Below are 15229 nucleotides of genomic sequence, written 5' to 3'. Positions count from 1 at the left end.
GTAGTCTGCTTGATGGTCCTGGGGCTGTTACTCTGGCATTAGCTTTGCTACTTTTAAAGGTTTAATATGGGTTCAAAGTTGCGTTGTCTAGAAAGCCATTGTACAGTTTAGATCAGTATGTGCTACAGAATAATTGTGCGAGTGCCAGTGGTGTCAGGGATCCTTGCTAGCTTTTTGTTTGTCGGTTTGTTTTTCATAATTTGAAGTCCGTTAGAGGTGACAGTGAAAATTCCATGCATGTTGCATAACATCAACTGATTTAGAAAAGCAATGCATTGACAAGCATCAAACTTGCATATACTTACATATCTGATGTGCTTTAACTGGTGTTGGATCACACCTGAATTCCTTGGCTCTAGAATAAACATTAACACATTAACATTTGCGTAACATGACCCTCTTCTGCAAAGATGAGATTAGAATTCATAATTCAAAGCCAAAAGCAGTAGCACATTTCAGGAACACCTGAAACTACAACACCTGCTTCTGCGTAAGGGTGAGCGACATAGCCTTAAAATTATACCACAATATTTCAATACAATTTGAAATTATAATTATAATTATATATAATTATATTTATGACAATATACAAAATGTTTTACTGATACTTGCAGCTTTCGGGGAGCAACATTCATAAGTGTGTGTGAATGAGGGGTATTTATATGACATACTACCTCATTTGCAGTGTAGTATATTGCATCAGGCTGCCAACAGCAGCATTATAGTGCAAAAGTAGTGACCCAGCATTATACACAGTGACCCAGCATAAGTTAAATGTGAGCACAAAAGTAGCCTAGGCAGTGCTTGCAATGGAAAATTTAAGTTTAAGTGTAACAAAACTAGACACTTTATTTAAAAGTAACCTGCGCAACATTGTCGTAGAACATACATAAAATATTTTCTAATTGGGAAGTTTTATCTGGAGTCGAGTTTTTTAACCAGCTGGTAAAGCCCTGGTTTTCTACCATGTAACCTTAATAGTAGTTTTCATCCACAATTTCATTTAAGTGGTGAAGTTTATTGCTTCCATATTTAATGGTAGCAGGGATTTTTTTTTGCATTTTTTGCCAAATGTTGTGTTTTGACAAGGGTTGTTAAAGTAGTTCCCTTTTGAAGCATCGTCAGAAGTTGATCGTTCTTAATGTAAATGCATTGTCCTAATTTTATTGCATTGTGACACTTTCGCATGACGTCAACATTTTTAAAATATCGGTATTATCATAGAAGATATGATGTGGCACAGCCATACTTTTGAAGGAAAAAGACTAGAAAAGACTTTCAAACTGCTGCTGTTAACAAAGTTTCTCCGAGATAAGACTTTCAATGATGGCAAGAGAGCTCTCATTACTGAAAGCCTTTTCTATGCCTCTAATGAAACATGAAATGCAGTAATATGTGCAACCCACACATGGACTTTCCATCACACAAATTCACACTCTCTCCTATCAGACTCTTGGAAGTAGTTAAAATAATTTTCTTTGACAGTTAGTATTTTTCCAGAATGTCTTCTTGATCTGATCATCCATGACAGCCATGATTCTTGGCTGGGTACTGGTTTCTTACAGATTCATCTTAGTAAAGACATCAGAACAGGATAAAAAAAATGTAGTTTATAGGTTTTTTTTTTAGTCATTTTCTCCATGGCGCTGTGCAGAGTAACCTGGCCTAAATGAACACCACTGTGGGTTTTCCAGTACTTTTGCATTCCAGGTAAAGTGACACTTCCAGGTTTGAAATTACCTGATAATTATCTGATAATCTGATAAAGTAAAAATAATACATAAATTTAAAAAAACAACTAAAAGCACAATTATATACAGTTTTTGCTTAATGTTCAGCCATAAGCTAAAATGATGAGTTTGAATGATTTCCCAGCTACTACTGACTGGCATTGCAAAAAAAAAAGACTATATTAAGGGAATATATAGATATGGGAAAACCTAAAGGAAATCTCTGTGGATTAGGTTTAAAACAAATCATTTTCCATCCAAATCAAACTCTTTAATTAATCCTGTTTTCCACATGAACCGTTGGAAGTGATTAAATAGCGGGCTGCATAAAACCATTTTTTTTTTTTTTTATAATACTAAATATGGACTTGAAGGAAAATTCAGATGTCAGACAGAGTGACTACACACTCTCTTTCTTTGGCTCAGATTGTTTTCTCCTCACTGATAACCAGTCAACCTGCATTCTTATCTGCTATGTTTGGTGTTTGTATCTCCTGAGCAGCTTCACAGCCATCACACAAATATAACCTCGCTGCTTTAATGACACACGTACACACCTCTGTGTCTGTCTCGCGTTCTTCCACTTTGTGTCTCTCTTTTAAGTTAGTTATCTATTTTCTCCGTGTCCGTTTGTCTTACTCGCCGAGTGCCTTTGTGTCTCTGTGTGTGCGTGTGTCGGTTAAAGTGTCAGCGTTTCATTCAGGGTGGTTGTTTGTGTGTCTGCCTGTGTTCAAGAAGCAGAGTGAAAACAAATCACTTCAAATCCCCAAGCTGGGTTTTTTGTGTGCATGTGTGTTTATAAGTATGTGTCTCCCAGGACAATTTACATTGATGCTGTTGTCAGATTGGAAAAAGAGCATTAGAGCTCTTTAAACATCAGGTGTCTGCAACAATGAAAACACTCCAAAAAAACACGCACACACAGAGACACACAGAAACAGTGATGTGTTGTCACATTTAGAAACACACACATTTAGAAAACACTGTTTGTCTCTTGATTAAATATAGTCCCCTGGTATACCAAATGACTTTTTGGATTTACGTGCATATGTTTCCCTCAGCACTTATGGATACTTTCACTCGGAAAACAGCTTCCCTTGTAGCTGTTTTGATATCAGACACACACCTCATCAAACACACCAACACTGAGATAAAATTTGCCAAGAAACACAAAGAAGGAAGGAGCCATCTTTTATGCATCACAAACATCCTCTATGAAACACATTCAGCTAGACAATCAGCAAGCTGCTTTGTTTCACTTCCAGCCAGTCCTCTACTGCAACACTCAGCCAGTTGGTCAGCCAGCAGGTAAAAAGCTTGTATGTCGCTCATTCACTCAGTAATCCACTGACTCATTCAGTCAGTAAATGAATAATTTAAGGAATCCTCTCTGCATTCACGCTGCTCCCTCACACCTGTACTGCCCCCTCTAAAGCCCTTTTCTACTCTGGCCGTTAAAAGACATCCGGCTAATTGCTGCGATAAAGGGCTTAGTGTAGGGATCACTATATATTAGCAGTGCTTTTTGTATAGATACCAGGATAGGTCCTTCGGATCCCTTTACTGCTGTCAGAAAGCCAATGAATGAAGACAGCAATAGATGTTTAGTCTATGACCATATTTTAGCTGCAGCTTTTAGGCAGATTATAAGGAGTTGTGAAGCAATCGTCATCTATTTTAAGCAAGTTTACTTTTTCTTGACTTAAATTTAATCAATAATTAAGAGTACCCTCAACAATTACATGTGCTATATCCTTATTTCCTTTGACTAAAGGCTGACCACCGCAGTTTTTGTAGTATGCTAGATTCTAACTAGCTAAGGGAACCATGGTGTCAACAGTACAAGCTAACTAAATTCCAAAGCTCTTCTTTGGATGTTGGATGCCTTTTGTTCCCATCTGTCAAAAGATCCCACATCAATAATGCTGAGGTACAGGTTCTGAGGCCAGTCCATGACTGAAAGTGTTCCAGTGTGTGTTCTTTTATCTAGGTATGCTTTTACTGCATTTGCAGTTTGTCTCGTATCAAAAAATGAAAGTAAAGAAAGCCGAGTGAAAAGCAGTCCAATGTCCACAGAGTCTAGATCATTGGAAGCCAGAAATTTGGAGATTAATATGGCTTGTGATGAAGAACTTTTTGAACCATGAACAGAAGCATGACAGTAAAAAAACCCTTACTTTAGTTAAATTTGTCCGATCTCACATGGATGGCCATCTTTTAGGGCATGTCTAGATAGCTTCCACAGCTCTTATTTTTAAACCACTCCTTGGAAGTGCCAACAACTTCTTGTGTGTGCCCCAAAATTTTTACCATGGACCTTAAACTTCACCTTTTCTTTCAAATGAAAAGCATGTGACGGATCATTGCTGAGCATTAGAGCTGAGTGTCTGTGATATAGTTCTATATCAGCTGAAGAGCCGACAGTTTGAGGAGACAAACTTGAAGCATTCGTGTTATTTTTTTTTCCAAGATTTACCAGATTATAGACTGTGAACTGTTTCCCAGGGCGTGACGTCAATGTGGACTTCTATGTAATATCCTTCTGAGGGAAAACATTCAGAGGAAAAATCAAAGTTGCGGTACATGCCAGTGTGCCAGCTCACTGCATTTACCAAAACTAAAAATCAAGTTGAAGGAGCACTGTTTTGAGACACTGGAGGAGAATCAGCGCACATCACATAGGCTCATATTTAAGGGGACAAAACTGGACTTCCACGAAGAGATCTAAAAATAGCAGCAACACTGAAAACAGTCCAGAGCTGAATGAAACAATGACCTTGAATGTGGAATCACCCAAATTACATAAGGCTGTATGCACCTGTTCTCAAAAGCTTTTGGCCACACCTTATATATTACAGATTGACATTTCCAATTAAGTACAAAGAGAGGTGAGAGTAATGTATATGAGCCACTGAAGACGTGGGGTTGGCATAAGATTTTGTTGTCAGTGCGTTCAGAATTTTAGGTTTTCGTTGATGCTCACCAATCACACAAATGGAAGCACATGAACTATTAATCTGTTGATATTAAAATTCTCAGATGTGAAGGTAATTCTGCTGAGACAGTAAGTTGTAAGCTGTGGGACTCTTTGTCTTGACCAGAGACAAAAAAAAGTCTTTCAGTCTGTTGCTACAGCTCTCTCCACCTACAGGTATAACGCTCAGCTGAGCAGAAGAAGTTCACTCCTATTGTCTAGGGACTGCTGAAAGGCATTCTGTGTAGTCAGTCACTAAGTGAAGAGAAAGTAGTCGAGACTGGCAAAAGGAAAGAAGGTTCCCGTGAAAGTAAATTACAACATTTCATCACAAAAGAACTCCTGAAATGTACTGGAAGTACAAAAGTAGGAGACTGGTGGCGCCGGGGATGTCATCCTTAGAGACAATGAGCAGAGGCTCAACTCATTGGACACTGTGACAGCAGATCAAGTCCTGCTACTTTGCAGTGACGGAGTAGCTCCTACAACCACCTTTCACTGGAAACAGGACAGCATAAGCCGGAGAGTGATATACTTTACAACGTGATCGCTATATTTAGTAGTATGGCACAACTTTGATAGGTGAACACTATTTGTTCATTTGAGGTTTTTTTTTTTATGGTGATCTTGGCCTGCATAATGATTAGGACTCATAATGAGCATATGCAGTGTAATGATTATGCGAAAGCTGTCACTGGCTCCATTTCCAGACTGCATATTTACAATATTTCAGTCCATATGCGCAGGTGTAGAAGATACGTCTGGTGAGCTGACCGGTAAAGAGAGTGAGTGGCAGCCACCACAGAGTCTACAGTGTGCTCAGCATGCATAACAGCACAGTCGTGCTCACCGCAGAGATTTCACACGCAAAAACTAAATAAAAACTAACACTGTACTTGGAAACTTTCGCACATTATCAGAAGACTGGAAACTATTCTGCATGTTTAATGCTGTTTGTTGCTATGTTGGATTTTCCATAACTAATGGTGATCATTTCATTGGTCATGCCATGGCTTATGGCTGATTTAGGCTTAAATGATTTCACTTATCATTTAGCTGGAAACTCCTTTTATTCCTGCCACGTAGCAGAGCTGCATTCATGCCACTTTTATTTACTTTCCTTGGGAGGTGCACATACGTGGAAATGTCAAAGGATTAAAAGGGGTTTCCAGTCATTTCATAAGTTACAATGTATTTCCTGGACAAGTCTAAATCAGGCATTTGACCTCACAGGGTTAAAGCAGACCTTGATATTTTTGGTTGTAACCTTTTTACTGTCTGAATGAATCTGTTTATTCCCTGAATTCACCTAGATGGCTTCTCTTAAGGGAATTGTTTTAACAAATAAAGTTTAAGTTGTTTAAGAAAGAAAAGGCCACATTACATGCTTAAATGGCTACAACAGAGTGTGACAGATTCCATCTGTCATTACTTACATGACTGCAAAGTTTTGAACACAGTTGCTCATTTTTGTTTTGGAACTGTCTTCGGTAGTTTCTGCAACTCTCTCGTGACAGTGCAGAGTCCGCTTGCAAAATGGTGTGAAGGAGGATTTTTGGCGTTTCATTTACCTCACTGTTTATGCGTGTTGATATCTGCAAGCTCGGGTAAAGGAACAATTAAACAGCTGCAAGCCTGGAAGAACAAAAACAACCAAAAAAAAAGAGTACAAGAACTGTTCTGGGCGAGAAATCGCAGCCGCAGACACACACACACATACAAGCATACATACACAAACAGCAACAGAATGGGAAGTAATGGAGTGAGAAGAGAACGCTGCTGTCTGACATGAAAATCAACATAGCGTGACATGACCATTATGCACACACACACACTCACATACACACAGATCAATAGCCGACTGCTTAGACCTCAAGCAAATCATTTGGAAAAAAATCAACACACAGACATATCCAGCATACATGACATCACTGATCGCCTATTTACAGAAACCACACATGTGCAGGCAGATCATGACTGTTAGGTTAACCTAGGCACTGAAATCTTTATGCAAGGTTCAGCCGTTTGACATGTGTATTTTCTATATATATATAAATTTTATATCAGTGAAAACCCAAGAGTCATTTGAAATTCATGAAAAACTCAGACAAGAAAAGGTTGTCACTCTTTTAAGAAAAAGTTTGCTTTTGTGAAGATGAGACTGCATTACTGTGCAATATGCTGTCACTGAAATGTGACAGGTGTGTCGATCAGATCGAAATGAACCAATCTGAGGACACATGAGTGAGACTTAGTCATGTAATACTGTAATATTAACTACATGAGTGCATGCATACGAGTTTCCACATGTGAGATTTGCTTACTGCAAGATGGTCTCTCGTTTTCCAGGTCAGTAATCTGTGTGTGTGTGTGTGTGTGTGTGTGTGTGTCTTAACTGATCTACTTGACCTTTCAAGGTAGCGTTTAAAACTCTTTCTCCAGCACGCAAATAGAGCCAGTGAGACATAAAACATGGCATTATATGTTCATCACAACCTTATATAAAAACACACATACATGCACAATGAAAGCTAGCAATATTTTCTAAGTGATGAAAACAATGTGGCAGCACTGACATTTAACTGAGGGAGTAACAACAATAATCTATGTTCATACAGGTTTTCCTCTGTATTTGAAGCGCCTCTGTTTTCTTCTTCTATCTATCCTACCATTGCTATTGTCTATTTTTTTACATCAGTGTGTTTTGATTCTAGGCACTCTTGTATAACTGCACTTAACTGAATAGTTTGCCATCATAAAAATACTCATTGGATGCAATCATGATTGAATCTCTGAAATTTCCCATTTTCTCAGTCAATCATTTCACTGTTCTTAAGACTGCAGACTGCGGAAAAAAGGAAACTGTGGGTAGCTACATGAACAAAGAACCAAGCACATTTTCATTAGGATAGAAACTGTATCTGTGCAGATTTATATGGGATATATCTTTATAGTCTATCCATGTTAGTCTACTTAAAACGAAAATTATAGCTGTATACAGCCTGGATTATATTTTACTAATGTTGATGTTGAAAAAACATGACTTCTCTCTTATAGTGCTTGAGGGGAAATCACTGTACAACATTTTTCTTATGGTGGTGCAAACGCTGCAAGACTTTCAGGCAGAAGAACATTTAAACAAGAGGGGGCTTAAGGTCATGATAACCCTCCCAGGAATGGCAGCAGTATTTAGCTAATACCTTGTGCACCTTACTAGTTTAAAGTTTTATATCCAGAGAATTAATGGAAGTGGCCAGTATTTTTTCACCGTCTTCCTACTCGAGCACACTGTGACAGCTCTTTAAGTGAGCTGACACTGAAGAAATATTTGCCTATGTAAACGATCCTCCTCAAGGTTTCTATCTTTCTGTCTCTCTCCCTCTCTCTCTCTTTCTCACACACACTCACTGTCAGCTATAGTAGGCCAGTTAACAGTAATTATGAGGTTCCTCGTTAATTAGCGAGGAGCACCCAGCTGTTTCAGCCCCACAAGACAAAAGGCCTTCAGCACATACTCAAACACACATGCACACACAGACATAGACACTAGCTCATGCGCACACCTGGGGGAGTCTTGGTAAAATGTCAGGGCTGTTCAGATTGTAATTACAGGGAGATTTGCTGCCTCTCTCACAAAGCTGAGATAAACCACCTGACTGACACACACAAACAGATATCCACACGTTCACACAAACGCGCGTAGCACATGCACAAGTAGCCACACACTCAACTTTTACAGAAAATCAATACTAAACTCTGTCTTTGGCACCCACCACATTAGGGGTGACAGAGTAACAACTAGTACTACTGAGTTCATTTTTCAGTCTTTAATCATTTAAGCTACATGATTTTTTCAAAATAAAAAAATGATAATGATTAAAATGTACAAAACCTAAAGAAAACCTAAACCTTTTTATAGATTTGTTTTTCTTTTGCTTTTAGGCATTTTCAACTATAGAGTAGAATCAATATGTAGGTCTTCTGCAAGTAATACAACACATTTTAAGGGTTAATGTACATATCTTTACATTAACAAATGTATTTAGTAATCCAGTACAATAAGCCAAGGTGATACAAGCATACTACCCAACGTCAGACTGTGATGATGATCAAGTTTTATAGCCCGGTTTAAGCTATCATCAACAGACCAGACAAGCTGATGTCCTAATTGTCCAAGGTGACTTGAAGGCCAAAGTGTGAAGAGACTGACAGAGTAAGAAGATGTCAGGAAAAGGTACATTTAACACTGTGCAGAGTTCTATAACTTCCACATTACTAGGGATCCAAAAGTACTGGGTAGGCAAGAATTCACAAAAGAAGATGACTTCCCAATATTACAAGAAGTTGCGGCAGCAATGAGAATGCTGTAAAAGGGGACAACTGCAGGTTTTGACAATGTTCCAGCAGAACTTTTAAGAAATGGAGGAGAAGTAGTGATTAACATTCTCACTGTTGTGTGCAATAAAATCTAGCAGATAGGAGAATAGCCGACATCCTGGACTCAGTCCATCATCATTACTCTGTGTAAGAAAGGGAACCTCCTACAGTGTGGACATTACAGCACCATAAGTCTTATCAGCCACACAAAGAAAGTGATGTTGAAGATCCTTCTCGGCAGGCTGAAACTGTGGGCCAAAGAAATCTTTGGGATAAAAAGCAGGGATTGTTCAAAAAAGGAAGAAACACCATATACCAAAGTTTCAGCATTCATGGTCTACATGAGAAAAATCTATAGCACCAACAAGAACTTTTCCACATCGCAAACTTCCAGCCATTTGAAAGGGTTTGGTATGGGGCCCTGTGGGATACAATGAAGAAGTACAACATGAGCAATATCTCATGTTTACCATCATTCAACAGTTCTACAGCAAGCCCACCAACAAAGTCCTTGTGGAAGTCACCGCAGGGGACTGGTTCCTTACCTCAGCTGGTGTCCTACGGAGCACCTACACTATTCAACATCGTCCTAGAACAGTAATAAGAGAAAACCTGGAAGATCTAATGGCGACCATCAGCACTGCAGGTCAAACAATCACTAATGGATGACGTGCTGACGACACTGTTAGAATGGTTGGAAAAGAGCTGGAAGAACTGTTTCTGTTTCTGGTGAGAATAAGTGCAGAAAACAAAACATAAACAAATACTAAATACTTACAGGTGGCCGTAACTGTAAATGGCAGTGATTTAAAACCATATGTCTGTTGTTGATTGGAGAGCCAAAGCTCTAGCCATTTTCTTCTACATTTTTCTGATGGATGGACAAGGCTTTACCTCTTTGACAAATATGATTTGGTTACAAATGGTGGTTCAGACAGTGAGAAGACAGAAATTAGTATTAGACTTAATGCATGCATGCGTGTGCTTACAGAAGTCTAGGACATTTTGGCAACAGCTGTATTATTGCATAAATAAAATGAATTTCCTTCTGCAATGCTAAATAACATTAAAAAGTATAACATGTTGACTTCCATTTGCAATATGGAATCAAACTTCAGAAGACACTTGATTAATGTCTACAAACTGAACAGTCATATCACTTTATTAGGACCTCTGTGCTTGCATTTGTTTGTTTATATGTGTGTGTGTGTGTGTGTGTATTTATACAGACTGACTATCAGCTGCTTTCTACATGGGTGTATGAGTTTCTGAAAGTCTCTGTCTATGCGTGTGTATTAAATGCGATCTTTGCAGGTTCCTGAAAGCCCACTGAGCTGTGAAGAGGAGGTGCGATTATAATTTCAGCTTCCCACTGTTTCCACCGTAGTTACATCAGTACTAAGTACTTTCTACACCTATTTCCCCCAGTGTTCCTTTTCATAACTCTTGCCTCCAAGGGCACAGACAACAGCACACTGGCAAGAGTCTGTTTACTTCAATCCAGACCAAATTAGAGTGGCGAAAGCTACAGCTATCAACAAACAGGAAGTACTATCCATTCACTTATTTTCTATTCACTGAAATTTTAAATTGACATTTGTAAAATTATTATAAGCTGTTGTAAAATGATATTAAAGTTTCATCTACCCCTACCTCTGCAATCAACATGTTTACATTTCCGCTCTTGCATGATTTAGATGTTTCGTTTATGTATGTACTCATGTGATCTCTGATTTTAATAGTTGTGCTAAGCGATAAGCAAATACCGTAGGTAAGAACAATATAGGGAGGAATTCTGAGTTATCTCTGTGGGGCTTCACACAATTTTCAATCAAACAAAAACAAGTGTGCGATCACTCAATTAAATAAACCATCAGTGGAAGACATTCATTAAAAAGGCTATGTGTGAGCTTCTTTCACTTTAATGGACTAAAAATATTGGACTAAAAATGTAGTTGGTTTTATGAAAGACTACCTGTGATTTACTGTTTCATTTTCAGTATTCCAGGAGAATAATGAGCATGCATAGCATGTTCTGAAATAGTGAAGAAGATGTACCTGCGCCTCATCTACTGGGGTTATGGTTGTCAATCAGAATTCTAAACGAGATTGCACTTTTTATGAGGCACTAAATTAAGGCCAATCATTTTTCTGTGTGTTGTAACCTGTCCAGCACGATGATAAAAATGATGTGTTTGCCAACAGATTCTCAGAAGTTTGCAGTTCAAGCAGAGATGGTGCAGAGCTCACACTCACTTGACACTCCATCATTGTGCATTAGGCAGAGTGACCGCATATCCACAGCAACATAACATTTCCAAAAGCAATAAAAAACACCTTCTCTGTAAAACCAAATGTGACAGCTGGTTCCCACTATTGCTCAAGGCCCACAAGACAGTAAGACAGCCTTTCAAAATGCCATCTCTAACACCAAGTTCACCCAGTGCTTAAATTCCTCATAAAAAATGATCATTCCATTATCAACATTGTTCCTGACATCACTGTATTTTCTCATGAAGTTTTAATTACTAATTACTAATGAATTAATTATTTCACAGTTCCTGTGCTGCAGTGCATTATGAATTTATTCTGTCTGTTAACCTCACCCATTGAACGCAGCAAGGCTAATGCTGACATAGTCAAAACCATTGCTTTGTTCTGTATTTGATTCTTTCAGTAGCTGGTCCTCAACACCAAGTACTATGTTCCCATTCAGGGCTTGCACCCTTCAAAGGCCGCATTTAAAGATTATTATATCACAAGTAGGTTCCTCCAAACATGGCCCACAAATGCATTCTAGGATTTGGTTTACCTGGGATATGAACAAAGCACCGGGTGGATTCTTCTCAGCCCACCCTGTGCCAAGATTCATCGCACACCAGTGTCGGTAGAGCCCAAGTAAAGCAGCTGAGGAATAAACTTTAACAAATATGTACTGGGTTTTTTCTCACTCTAGTAATTTAACTGTTATAATAATCTCAAAAATCACTAAACTTGAGCAAAGTTACATGACAATAGCGATGCAAGTGTCTGTGAGGCCCCGCATCCTTTAAAAGCCAGCACTTCAAAAGTTGTAGTGCTTTTATAATACCTGAGCCTGTCACCTTTGCTGTGAATACCAACATCTCTGCAGGATTTTGCGTCTGTCCTGTTTCCCCTTTGTCTCATTTCCATAGGTAGAATACATGGCCTGTACTCTCTATTCAAGAGACTGCTAGTAACTGCTAATAATATTTGTCTGAGATTTTGCAGAGCAGAAGAAGGCGATACAAGGTGTATTTAATATGTTGATATGCTTAATGTGGGCTCTATTATGTTATTTATATTATATTGCCCAGGTAATAATAAACTGTACCCCAGATCGCTTTTAAAAACATTGCACGTGCAATGCTCATCAAAGGAAAAAAAAGACTAGATGTTAATTTTTTTTATTATTTTAGGCGACTTCCAAAACCTTTGAAAGACAGCTGCTGTTTAAAACACATAATAATAATAACAATAACACATATAATAGTCTAAAACACATAATTTGATCATCTCTGGAGCATACCCACAAACAGCATCATGATGCTGGTCCAGATAATTCTGCTCCTGATGAAAATGCTCTCACTTTCTTCATCATATTTTTAATGTCCGTTTTATTGAATAAAAGCTGCTATAACTAACACATATGACACATCTGAAAATAAAAAAATAAAAATGAGTGACTAATTCAGCTCAAATTTAATTGAGAGCGCTAATTAATTAATTATTTAATGGTTGATTTAATTATTTATTTCATTTTGGCAGTCCTCACCCTCCATAAAAAAGTCCATTAGATTTGGTATTCACTGCCTGTGCAAAAATTTGGGCCCACTCCTCATTTATATTTTTCTAGGAAAATGGGAAATAGATCCAGCAGATTATTGAAACATGCAAACATAGACGGAAGTACATAAAGCAAAAACAGAATCTCTATAATTCTAACACACTTGAAAGTCAGTATTTGGTACAACCACATGTTTTCTTCAACAACTTTCTTGGTTTAACACAATTTTAAGTACAATAACTCATTCTTTATCATGTCAAATGAACACATTTATGTAAAACTAAGAAGAAATAATGATTTAAAAGCATAAACACAACACGTACATGTTAAATGAACACATTTTTAATGTGCGCCATGATTAAATTGCGTTCATTTGAGTAACATTTTCATACTCCTTTAAATGCAGAACCAACTGTAATGGCAAATGTGTTCTTACATAGCGCTTCTCTACTCTGAGCACTTAAAACGCTTTACACAACTTGACTAATTCCCCCATTCAAAGCCATTCATACACGCACTTTTTGCTACGCTTTTTCCATGTAACTCCTTTCTATCTAACATTCACACACATTCATTCTCCAATGGATGCATCGGAGAGCAGCTTGGGGTTAGTATCTCGCCCAAGGATATTTGGCATGCAGACTGGAGCAGCAATTTGGTGTCTATATTGTTTCTTTCACTCTGTTGAAAAACATATTTTACACAATAAAATATATATATAAAACAGCTATAGTTTTAAACATATTAACATGTTTAAATATCTACATATCTGCTCTCCATCGGAAGAAATGATAGGAGATGCAGGTATGATAACATCTGAAACTGAATTGCTCTATACAAATCCTTAGAACTCTCTCAAGGTAATATTTACATCATTAATTTGAGTTACTGCCCCTCATGACCATAGTGGGAGATTAGTTCGAACTACATGGGCAACACATAAATCCACATACTTAGCCTTTGTATGGCAATACCAGACCTCTTTTTCACTATGAATAAGAATAATTTCTTTTTGCATCAGTCCAAATGTCACCCGTTACAAATGACAGAGCACCAGTAACAAATGTGACTTTGGTTTAATCTATAGCTTTTCTATTAGATCTGCTTGTCTAAACGGTGAGGCCTATCGTGCTTCCAAAATTCATCAAACTCCAATTAAGAATGTCTTACACACATCTGTAGGACAAATGAACAAATTAATGGATGTAATCCATATAATCCATAATCCTATTCAATTTCATTAAGTGGGGAAACAACTGGCTTGTATATTCAACCATAATTGAAAACATAAAATGAACTGCAGAGGAAGGTTAATGGCTTAACCAGACTAGCATGAAGGCTTAAAGGGAACAGCCATTTAAGTGAAACACTACATGCACATGCAAAGGGCATCAAATTAATTATATTAAATAAACTTTTCTGTGGTTTTCTTTACATTTTAAGTATCTGAACACTTAATCAGAGCGTCCTTTGTTTTATTTTGTGACACTGCAATATCTACTGCAAAATGCTTGAAAATTGCAAATAAAAGTAAATGGAGCTTTTATTTAGTGTGTTTACTCCTTTAATTTACAGTTAAAGTGGCTTTGAGATCAGAACAAACTGCTCAGCTGGCTTGTTTCCCATGCAGGCAGAATTTACTCACGTTTGACTTTTAGCAAACGTTGCCTCCAAACCTTGATGTCAGCCAGCATGCATAACAAGTAGTCCATACAACCTAGTCTCATAAATAATAAATGAACAGATAAGGAACATAAAAGAAATTCCAACAACCTTTGAGCTTGTTTTGTATCCCGGTGTCATCACCTCTTTTCCCATTATCTCGGTTAGCTCCAACAGAAAAATAAATCATGAAATAAGTGGCAAACTACACACATGGCAAACACTTTTACTTCAGATATAAAACTGAGCAGAGATCCTTTGTGGAGGCAGGCTTTGATTACTTCTGTGGCGTGGCCGGGGAAAAAAAAAGAAATTTTGGTGAAACTGAACCTGATCAGTTGTGTGAAGTAGAGAGAAACATCTTTTGAACACGCTGACCTCCATGACATATGTGGAGTCCAACGTTCCTTGTGGTCGAATGGATTTTAATTCTGTTGATTTCAGTTCTACAAAGGTGTGATCCTGATCCAGTGACTCAATTCCTTTTATCTTTCAAACCCTTTTATCCTTTTATCGTTCTATTTCTTTTGATCTCAGAAACTAATTTCAGCTCAACCTCTACCAGGCATTTGGACATAGACTACTCCTTAGAATAGCCTTTTCCTTCCTTTGTTTGCTGGAAGATATACAGTAAATTACCTCGGATAGACTTTATGGAAAGGCAAAGAGTTGCTGTGA

The 15229-nt window shown here is 37.8% G+C and overlaps 1 protein-coding gene and 1 long non-coding RNA gene across 5 annotated transcripts in view; one reads left to right on the top strand and one right to left on the bottom strand.

Moving 5' to 3' along the window:
* LOC102082101 (uncharacterized) overlaps nucleotides 1-15229 on the top strand; it is a 138585-nt gene that overhangs the window by 39330 nt on the left and 84026 nt on the right. The window contains exon 3 of one of the 4 annotated variants that reach the window (XR_270299.4): nucleotides 10396-10724. The exons of the other annotated variants lie outside the window; for them this stretch is intronic. This is a non-coding gene — a long non-coding RNA (uncharacterized LOC102082101). Of the gene's footprint in view, nucleotides 1-10395; nucleotides 10725-15229 lie in introns of those variants that run through there. 4 annotated transcript variants of the gene reach the window in all.
* The window catches only part of csmd3b (CUB and Sushi multiple domains 3b), a 361413-nt gene that overhangs the window by 330236 nt on the left and 15948 nt on the right, over nucleotides 1-15229 (bottom strand).

The sequence above is a fragment of the Oreochromis niloticus genome, linkage group LG22 (assembly GCF_001858045.2).
Source record: "Oreochromis niloticus isolate F11D_XX linkage group LG22, O_niloticus_UMD_NMBU, whole genome shotgun sequence".
NCBI classification, from domain to species: domain Eukaryota; kingdom Metazoa; phylum Chordata; class Actinopteri; order Cichliformes; family Cichlidae; genus Oreochromis; species Oreochromis niloticus.
The sequence above is the reverse complement of the archived record's forward strand: the minus strand, read 5'-3'. Positions and strand labels throughout refer to the sequence as shown.